The following is an 11,568-nucleotide window of genomic DNA, read 5'->3' on the forward strand; positions in this document are numbered from 1 at the left end:
CTCTCGGGGCCTCTCACGCCCTGTCGGGGCAGGGAGCGGGCGGTGCGATGCTGCCGGGCAGTGCTCGGCGGGGGCTGCGGGACACGCCGGCTTGTGCCTTCTTTAAAAGGGCTAAAAGAGTGGTCCAGTGTGCGCGTTTAGCGGCTCTTCGCCTCTTGCCGGCCGAGGGGCAGCAGGTCCTCACCGGGGCGCGGAACGGGAGGTGCAAACCTGTTCAGAAACCCCGGGGTCTGGAGGTCCCATTGTGGAGCCCTGCATGGTACACACCTCATCCGCCTGGGACTGTCATTTCAAGCACATAATGTAGCCTTGATTTGCAAATCTTCCGTGAGATTCACTTTTTCACATGCTTAGAGGGAAACCATTGTTTAACTCAAAACCATGCCATGTTCAGCATTTTTGCTTTGGCTTAACCTGAAGCCATGGACAACCTGTCAAGGTTGTTTATGTTTCCTTTGACTGTTCACAGTTATCTGCCTTCCAAACTAACATGTAAACGCAAGGTCACCATTCTGCAACAAAGACGTACATGTGCACACTCTGCTTCTCTCCCTGAAAATGTATTGGGAACCTTGCTTTAGGTACACATCCCCTGTGGTGGATGCAAATAAGGTGAGTACTTGGCAGGCCTTTGAAGGTATTAGGAAGGGAGATAGAAATTTAATAAAAGGACTTGCTTGGAACTGTATATCTTGGTGAAAGTACAGAAAAGTAATAAAACAAATTATTGTACCACTAAGACTGGAGGTACTCTATACCCTATGCCTTTTGGCAGTAGCATGTTGCTCGTATTCTTTACATACAACTTTAGTGTAATAATTCACTGATACTTCATATTTACAGCTGATTACTTAAAAAAAAAGGTCAGCCCCTTTTCATATCTGTACTACTCAGAAAGAGAGTATTTTATATATAGCAAAAGAAAGAGTTTGGGCAAAAAAATCAACACCAAAACACAAAATCATACTTAATATTTCCATAGCTAGTCTGTCTTCTAGTAATTTTGAGTGACAGAAATTTCTAGCTGAAAGAACAGGTTTACTTCTTTTTAAGTTAGAGGTGCAAAAATAATTGAATTAAACTAATACTTGAGATGTCTTAATATATGCTGGTTTAAAAATTCTTCTTTAATTAAGCCTCAGTATCAGGTATCTTTGTTTTTTTTTTTCCTTTGAAACAGAAAATCAAAGAAATACTATACAGGCACTATGTCTAGTGTCTTTTGTAAATAAATGAACTGCAGAAATGTCCTGATGTTTATTTTATGCATAGAAGTAGAATTTTACATTTAAGTATCAGTAATTTAGTATTCTGGTTTGGTTTCCTGCAGAAAGAGGAAGGGATTCACTTTATTTTACTGCATCAACATTTAAGTCACATTGTTGGAAAAATGTTTCATCCACAGTTCTGCAAAATCATTATACTAACTTTGGTTTTGTAAGTAGTAAATAAATCTCTCTTAAGTGTGAGTTGAGTATTTTAGTTCTTCACATGACTTTTTGAAATGCCTGAACAGTATTTGGAGTGAAAGAAAGACACACGTTTGGCTCAAGCAGGTGGCAAGTTACTCTTTGGTGATCACTAGGAAAGGCACTTGGTTGCTATGTAAATATTTATTAGAGCTCATGTGATGTTTCTTTTTCTTTATAATTTTATTGTAGAAGGTAGTCAGTAACAATATATAATTTGAGTGGTAATCTTTAATTGCTTGCTTTGGCTGTCATACACAGGCGTTCAAAACCCTAATAAAATTGAAAGTACAATTTTTATTCTAGCTGGTTACTTCCCTGTTCTCCAAAAACTTTTACCCCTTTTTTAAACTTGAAAGTTCTTCCAGTGTAGAACAGAAAACCTAAACATCTGTGACAAGTTTACATTTAGAATATAAAAACATAAGGTCTGCAGGTTTTGCACTCACAGATTGCTTGTTGAATTTATTTACATGTAACCAGACCTGGATATTCAGGGAACTTCACTATAATGACATACCCCTTGGAATGCACAGACTTACAACTGCTCATAAGCAGAACTTGGTCTTCCCAGGGAATAAAGTGAGAGAGAAGAGGAAGAATTTGTTGCTTGTAAAGAGAAAAGCAGCATATGGTGAAATAAGGGAAAGAGTGTGAGGGCTGTGCAGCAGCTGGCGATTGCTGTGGTAAAGACAGTATTGGCTGGAAAGAAGGAAACAGTTTCCAGACACAGGTTGTACCAGGAGTACATTTACAGAAGAAATCAAATACGCTACCTGTAACTTCTTCAGATTGCTGTGTGAAGAGTTCAAGATGGTTTGTGGTATCTCTTCCCTTCCTCTTTGCTCACATGCCAATGTCTTTAACCTCTCGGTAACAAAAGCATGTGTAAACTATTCCCACCTATGACATGAAGTTTGGAATGGCAGTACTAACAATCTACAACGTCTGTGAAGTCCTATGCTGTGAGGCATTCATGGCATGATGTTAATATTTCTAAAAAGAAATGTGATTTAATTATAAAGTAGTTGTCACATGTTACTGTTTAAAAGATGGTTTATTTTGCTCTGTTTGTTTTGGGTCCCTCTATAGCTATCTAGATTATAATATCTATCTAAATGTCTAACCAAAATGCAGGTAAAGAAAAAGATTGGACAATTCAAAAATGTCAAGTCAAATGACATGTAAAATATTGACAAAATCCTTAAGAATGAATAGAGGTAACTACTGGGTTGAAATTGTTTAACTTTCTCTCAAAAAAAAAAAATAGAAGCTTCTTGTGGTGCAAGACAGATTTGAATCAATCTCTCCCAATAATAACGAGATGTGAAAAGGTTTATTCCAGAATTTCTAGAGAAGATTAGCTCTCAAAATATATTTTTTGACTACTCTACTCTCTATTTTTACTTACTTTTTGGGTGGGTTTTTTTTCAAGTGTTTATTGGGAGAAATCTTTGTTTCCAGGGTGCATGAGCTGTAGACTAATGTGGGCTATAAAGGGCAAGGAAGAAACTGTTTAGCTGCAGATGAACCATTCTTCGGTGGCTTCGTTCTGCTTCACTCTAAATGAGTTAGGCAACATGTTGAAGCAATTAGTGGGAGAATCTGGCTTTAGGATTTTAATAAAGTTTGATGGTGCATTTTTGCAGAAGCACATTTTTAGTGAAAAGGAAATCATTCAAAGCGAAATGGGAGTTTTTATGTGGCCTTGCCATCTGAGAGAAGTACCTTTGCAGATTTCTTAGTGGAATACAGTAGCTGACACTAAGTTGCTTGCTGAAGAGTAAGAGGAAATAATGAAATCCATGATCAAAGGTACTAAAGCACTCAGAGCCTGAACTGAGAGAAATCAATCAGTCTTAGGATAAGCTATCAGAAATATCAGAAAGCAGAAGTGGCTAATGATGTGTTACATCCAACATAAAACCTCCCACAAATGGGGAGTACTCACTTCTGAAAAATCAGATCCTATTTCCATATGTTGATCTAGATCTGTCACAGCAATTTGGGGATGTTGGTTTGTCTACCTTTACCACATCGCTTTGCTAAATATAGGGCACTCAACTTTTTCGTCCTGTGTATACCGTGCTTTGCACATTGGGGACATGTAATTACTATTTGCTTCTTTCATAAACTTCCTTTTGTGCCTGGACACAGCTGACACCAAGTTCTAACAAGGCCAAAGAGTTTCATGTGCTTCAGGGTAATATTATGAAATCTCTTCATGTAGAAACTGCTTGATTCAAGCTGATACAAATGTAAAAAAATAGACTTAATTAGTAAAATGTAATTTTACAAAACCTAAATATTGTGTCCAATTTCATTGTTTCAGTTTTAACAAATTGTGCTTTCCATCCTTTCTTGGCCTTTGTCCATGTCCTTCATAGTTATTCTATTTCAAAGGTTTGTGCTGCATAGCAAATCTGTTAAGACCACAAATGGTATGGAAAAAAGGCAGAGGGATTGCTCTTATTCAGTAAAAATGCAGTGAAATCAGTATTATGAGGCATAAGCAAATGCTCAGCTTTGTAGCTTATCATGAGCACTGCGATAGCCTATTGGAGCATCACTGCTTCTTACTTGTTTGAGGAGGTTTGGATTGAGGAAAAGGTGGTGCAACTTGAGAATCCCAGAGAAAAGACCATGTGTCTTGCCCGTACCAGCCCCTTCACACTCAGGAATGGCAGTGACAGACAGAGGCATCAGGTTCTCCAGTGGTTTGAGTTGTGCATCTTTGTAGTCCACTATCAGGGTTCAGTGGGAGATGGGAAGTGGTGCCTTAGGCAGCAGCAGCCAGAGGCTGCCCATTAGAGCCCACCTGAGTGGGTCGCTTCATCTCATGGGGCCACCTGTCATCACCCCGTTAGAGAAAACCTCCTTGGTTGTTCCTTGGAGGCTCATGGGGCAGGAATTCCAGGTCTAGTTTTTCTGGGAATAGCCGAATAATTCACTGCAGATGTAGGGTGCATGAAAATAAAGAAATCGTGATGAATACCCATCACACATGTAAAGTTTAGTATGGGGGAATACCAACTAACAATAAAGTGAAAGAGGCACAGTATTGGTCAATAGGATGCACTGAGATTCTGGAGATATCCCTGGAGGTATTTAAAAGATAAGTAGATGAGGCACTCAGGGACATGGTTGGTGGAATTGTCAGTGCTGGGTTAATGGTTGGACTTGATTGTCTTAAAGGCATTTTCCAGCCTGAACAATTCTATGATTGTGTTCTGAAATAAAATAGATATGAAGAACAGTTAATATGGCTTTTCTAAAAGATCTTGTAGTAATTTTTTCCACTCTACTCTCTTTGTAGTCTCTTAAGCATTTTTAAACATAGAAAGTATATTTCTAAGCAACAAAAGAAATTGTTCATCCTAAAGAGATCCTTTATGTATTTCATCCTTCTATCCGATACTGTGATCCATTTCAGATGATTGAGATATAACTAACCGAAATTAGGTGTTCTTTTAATGTTCTGAGTCTCCATCTTACTTACGTAAAAAGTACCTGCTATTTGATACAGCCACAAAATTTTATTGACCACTGCTCATCACTAAAGGCACCTCCATTTGTTTCTGCTGTGTGCTGCTGAGTGGATTTAAAAGACCACTCTGCCTGTTCTAACCATCTAATCTATACAGTCTGTTCTCTGTGCTAATACAACTTGGCAGGATTAACAAAATCCAGCACTATGCTGTAACAATGGCCTCAGTGTACTGGAAACCCTGTGTTTCTAGTGTTAAAATAAAAAAATAACACATTTTTACTCTTTAGAATAATCAAACATTTCAGAGAACTAGACTTTACTGTGAGAAATTCTATTCTGTTATACTCTAGTCTAAAGTGATAATTGAATATCAAGGATAATGAGTTCTAATTGTTTATTTTCCAAAAGCATGATGAAATCTAATATTTAAAAAATAAGATTATATTTATAGAACATATAATTCTTAATATATATTTTATATATATCAAGTCATGGCCTGGGGAGACCGTCCAGGATCTTTCATCCACTTCATTAGGAACTTTAGAAACAGACATACAGATATGATTTGGCTTGAAGGCCACAGTCTATTTAAATTGTTGTTGACCATTGCTAACTGTATATCTCTTTAAAAAGCAAGGACTTACTGTAAAGGAAACCAAGGACAATAAATAAACCCCCACAACAACAACAACAATAAAACTCCCCAAAACCAACCAAAACCAAGAGCAGATGCCAGATTCCGCAGTTTCAAAAGGTTTCTTCTGGCTTTCTGCAAGCATTTGTTATTTTAGTTTGAAGTGCTCGGGAAATAACAGATCTTTAAGGGTAAAATGTTGGTGAATATTATGCTTAGAAAATATGATTGTGCTGCCAGGTGCACATGCTGCCTCAGCTCCATCTAGATGTTCACTTGCAGAGATTTTTGAAATGGCATTGTTCCAGTCCTTTGCTCTCTAGACACTGCTTTCTTGTCTAAGATATTACTGTTTTCCTTTTTTCTTTAGTTGTACCTCATGCTTACCAGCCATGATCTTCAATTTTTTGTAAATATTCTTTCTAGTACCTGCACAAATAAAAAAGAAGTGGAAAGAGTAGGAACTGATTGATGTTTAAGAGATAATAAATTTTTATTTCCTGTAGAGAAACAGGGTCTGAAGAAAAAAAAAGATTCTATATTCTGTCAACAAAATTTTCAAGTAACAAGTCATAAATGTTCCTTGCATACCTGTCCAGAGGCCTGGGAGCTAAACATCTGAGGATTTTCAAAAGTACTGAAGTATTGAGCACAATTTTAAAATTTCCACTTTTGCTGCAGTACTAAGTGAAGACTCTCACTAGCTGCATATAATTAGAATACATTTGCTCATGAGGCTAAAATTACTGCAGACTGATTAAGAGATAATCCATTACAAGCCAAGGCATCAAAGTCTAACACCATCTCTCAGAAACTAATCACTTGTATTCAATCTCTATTTTAGAGGTAATGTCAGTGGCATTGAGTCTTATCAAAGACTAAGAGCTCTATAACTGGTGAGTCAAAATGAGATTATGTTTTGAAGGATAGAATACTGCTCGGTCACTGTCTTTTTATCTTCTGAGTGACTAATGTGATTTAATTATTGTATTTGATAGATAGGGGTACTACCAAATTCACAGTGCTGTACCAAGCTATTAATTCCAATATGCCCAAGGCTACTGCTTTCAATTTTAGAAGCGTGGATGTTATAGGGTTTTGGGGGTGGAGGGGCAGGGAGAGAAGTCCTAGAAGGCTCTATTGTCTCCCATTTTCTTTCCATAGAAAGTGCTCATGCAGCTCTTCAAAATACTGACGAGCACACCAGCCTGTTTTGACTGCTGTTTAGGGCCTAGCCCTCTATGACGTCCTCTGTTGGCTCCTTCTGTGCACAGAAAATACAACACATTACAAGAGCGAGTGGGGAAATAATTGGCTGCTTTTTTCTCGTCTCCATTCTTCAATTCACGGGGGAAACCTGTTCATAGCTGTGTAGAAGAACTTCTAGGATTTAAAAAAAGTTCTTGGTACTTGTAGATCTACATAGTGAATAGGGCAGGAATAGAAATGACGGCTGCATCATTACAATAAGTAAATATAAAGTGGCCCTTATCTCAGCTGCAAAAGTTGTCTGATGATGGCCAAGTTACTTCAAACAAATTCTCCACAGGCAAGTCATTACTTCTCTGTTCTTAACTTTTTCTTGTCTGACTTGAAACACCTCTGAATGCTCTGAAGTTCAGAGCATTCACAAATGGAACCAAAGTCCTTAAGAGCAAACTGCTGAGCCTTCAGAGTACTACCAGTTAGCTCCTGTACTGAGAAAACTCAGCCCTAAAGTGGAAGCAGGCATCAGACTTGCTGAATTTTGTCTTTACCTTTGTGGTCAGTAATATTTGCTTTGCAGAGGTACTACAAGATTAATTCATGTTTGTGAAAAAGACCATGCAGCAATGAACACAGGAAACCTATGATGATGATGATAGTTCTCTTTGCTTTAGTGCAAGATTCATGCAATGTGCAGTGAATATTATTCTTGGCTAACAGGGAAGCTTGAGATACTATGTTGATTACTTCTGGTCTTCTACCTCAAACAAAGATAATTACATTATTGCCTCGTACATTTAGTTCTTAGCATTCTCCCTTCCCAGCAAATTAGAATGTGAAAGATTTGGAAAGAGCTGCTACTGGACAAGTCTACCATATCCAGTAGCAAATTCTGCCTTCCTCAAGCTTTTGAACATTACAGGATCTCCATTCCCATTGAGAGAAAGTAGATATTTCTTTCCTTTTTAAAGTAGCTTCAATCCCCTCTTAGAAAGGTCTAACTGTAGGGAGAAAAATATCACAAATTCAGTTTTCTAAGACCTAAGAGAAAGTGTGGGTGAAGACAACTTGTAGAAAATCAGGATCAAGATAGAGTGTGTTTATAACTATTTGACTGCTTATTTAGATTACATCATAATCCACAGAAGTCATGCCTTTGCATTAAGTGCTGCTACATCCATCTTTGAGTTAATACAAATACAAGTACAGTCAAGTAGATTATTCCAAGAGCCCAGTGGTTTACATGAATAATGACTTGGCAAGGCCCTTAAGTATATGCTGGATTGAAATGGCAGGGTCTAATTTTTAGATATCCTGACATGTAGTGGAATTTATTGCTTCAAGCAGAATATCTGGGTTCATCTGTATCTACAATGACTGGGGGAAATGGAGAAAGTTAAGTATCCCATTCTTGGATACAACAGCAAGGTTCTCACCTGCAGAACTGCCTAAGCAGTGCATTTGATAAAATGTGAAAAAAGAATTGGCCTGAGCCTGCCCCTTTCAGAGACATGCTTACAAAGTCAGCTGCAAAGTGATGCAAGGTCCCTGATCTGATTTCTGGTTTTGAGCTTGAAAATAATTTCTAGTGACAGCCATAGAAGAATCCAAGCAACTTGGAAAGATTGTCTCTAAAGGGATTTGAATCTGCACCTACTACGTGTACCTTAAGAGTTTGCAATTAATTAGCAAGTTGAGGATGGCTTTGTTTTCATCCATTTTCCATGCCTTGCACAGAATCACAGAATCATCAAGGTTGGAAGAGGCCTTAAAGATCATCTAGTCCAATTGCCAAACCAGCACCACCATAATCACCCCTAAACTGTATATTCCCAAGTGTTACGTCCAGACACCTCTTGAACACTTCCAGAGATGGTGATTCTAACACTTCCCCGTGCAACTTATTTCAGTGTCTGACCACTCTTTCAGTGAAATTCTTTTCTAATATCTAATCTGTACCTTCTCTGGCACAACTTGAACCCATTTTCTCTTGTCCTTTCACTTGAGATATGGCAGAAGAGGCTGACCCCCACCTCACTACAACTTCCTTTCAGATCGTTGTAGAGAGTATTGAGATCCCTCCTGAGTGTCCTCTTCTCCAAACTGAACAACCCTCTTTCTCTGTTGCATGAAATAACTAAGCCTTTGATGGACTGAAGATGGCAAGAGTACATGGGCCTATGGCAAAATGGGAATATAGGGGAACATCTGGAATATAGAGTCCTGTCTCCTATCACAAGCTGGCTCAGCTGTCTCTCAAAGCTTGATAGGTATTCCTGCTTTTCCTATTTCAAATATATTACAGAACTTGTTTTTCTCTCCTTTTGTTTTGGGTTTTGTTTTGTTTTAGATTTTGTTTTGTTTTCTTTTGAGTTTTCCTTTGTTTTGTTTTAACCTGGTGACAGTATTGCATTGTTTAAATACGTTTCTGATCTTCATTCCTGTGATGTGAACAAGTCAAAATCTTTTAGCATCTTTTCAGAAGGAAAGATCTAGTTGTTCCTTTCCATGCACCTATTTCAGTTTAAATATATATTTGTTGAACATGAGTGTTCTACAAACAAGGACAGATATAGTCCCATCATGATTTGTTCAGAGCTTTTTATATCTCTGTATCTACTGGAACACTTTGGTTGATACCTTATAAAATAACTTGAAGAATATGTGAATTTTAATGGCTTTATCACACCGGTATCATATGGGAGTGTTTGTTAGTCTGTGTAAATGTATCATCCCACACTTTGCACTAATTATTAATCTAGGTCTTGAAGTAATTCAGTTTCCCCTGACTGATTTTCTGCTTTACTTTGATGTTATGTCTCTCAGCTTCATCTCTTCAGCATATTCTACTCAATTTCTGCATTTATGCTGTGTTGTTGACCAGAAATTATATTTTTGTCATAATTTGCATATACACTGTACTTCAGTTCTCAATGAAAACCTCGCTCTGCTGATTCAGAATGCTAGGCCATTGCTAGTACTGCAGCCACAGTGCTGTAGGTGGTGGTAAAGAGATGCTGCAGTGTAGTAATAATAGCTGAGTAATAATAGTTCAATAATAATAGCACATTGCTTGAGCAGGAGAGGCAGGTAAGGGAAGTACCAGCAAATATGTACAGATTATATTCCCCCAGGGTAGTACTTTGGCACCTTGCTGAAGCCTGTGAAGGAAGAAGACGTGAGGAGAAAGTGCTGACTGTGAAAAAAGCTTAGCTGAGGCTTCTGCACAGTGAGACTGGAAGGCTGGGTTATTATGAAGGGCCAAATAAGTATAATCAGGCTGATACCACACAATAAGGAGGAGGAACACAGCACTGTGTGGTGGGCTCTGAGACTCTACAGGTAGCCCCTAATGAAATTGCCATCCTGTCCAATGGCCCATGGAGAAAGGAAAAATACTGTGACACCCAAAAAGTAAATCGGAGTGGGGCTCAGTGGCCTGGGAGGGCTGTGCTAAAGAGCCGAAAACTCTTGGACGTTTCTTAAAGTACAGCCAGGTGTAGTCCTCTCACACAACCAACTATATGTATATGTGTAAATATACTAGGACAAACTTCTGGAAGTGGTCAAGTACTGTTACTTCACATAGGGAAAAATAAGATCACAAGGGTGATGTTTGTTACTCAGAAAAGCCACTGCAGGGACTTTTAAGAAATACTCAGAACTTCTGGTGCAGGGATAGACTACCAAGATAGGTGCTACTGTCTTTAGGCCCCTCATGACACCACATCATTCTGCTCTGGTAACAAGAAGTGCCTCTGCCTGATGCAATATTTGTCAGTGGTGATACCAGCAGTGTCCTATGTAGATGGCTGAACTTCACGGCAGAAAGCAGATGGATGCAGATTAAGGATTTACAGAGTGTGCTGTCAGCTAGTGACTGCTAACTGGTTTCTTGATATCATGTTCTTTCCTCAAGAGCTGCTTTTGAAGAAGTCCACAAATAACCCTCTTTAGCCTACTCATTCCCATTCCATGAAGCCATCCCTGCACTTTATTTCTGTGCCAAAACATACAATTGAACATTTAAATTAAACCTCAGACTGTAGCTTGACTGTATCTTTATGAAATCCAAGAGTCACAGAGTCACAGAATTGCCAGGGTTGGAAGGTGACACAAGAACACATCAGGTGGGTTTGGAATGTCTCCAGAGAGGGGAAACTCCGTTAACCTCCCTGGGCAGCCTGTTCCAGTGCCCTGCCTCAATGCTGAGGTCAAACTCCTTGTGCTTTAGTTTATGGACATTGCTGCTCGTCCTGTCGCTGGGTACGACCAAAAAGAGTCTAGCACCATCCCCTTGGCCTTTGAGATATTTATATACATTAGTGAAATCCCTTTTCAGTTTTCTCTTCTCTACACTAAACAGGCCCTGGTCTCCCAGTCTCTCCTCGTAGGAGAGATGCTCCAGATCCCTCATCCTTTTGTGGCCCTCCGCTGGTCCCTCTCCAGCAGCTCCTTGTCTTCCTTGTGCTGAGGAGCCCAGAACTGGACACAGCACTGCAGCTGTGGCCTCACTAGGGCCGAGCGGGAGAATCGATCTGGTCCCGTCGATCCCTCTCAGCTCCAGACCCGTGTGCTCGGCAGCGGGTGCCGCTCAGAGCGGCGGGGCCGTGAGGGGCGGGCGCGCCGCTCCCTCGGTGCGGGGCCGGGCCGGCGGCACCGCCCCCAGGCCGCCGCCAGGGGGCGCCGCGGCGCTGCCGGAAGCGGGGCGGGCGCGCTGTGGGCGGGGCTCGTCCCCGGCCCGCGCAGGGCACGGGGGGAGCGGGGCC

Source organism: Chiroxiphia lanceolata, chromosome 5, assembly GCF_009829145.1.
Source record: "Chiroxiphia lanceolata isolate bChiLan1 chromosome 5, bChiLan1.pri, whole genome shotgun sequence".
NCBI classification, from domain to species: Eukaryota; Metazoa; Chordata; class Aves; order Passeriformes; family Pipridae; genus Chiroxiphia; species Chiroxiphia lanceolata.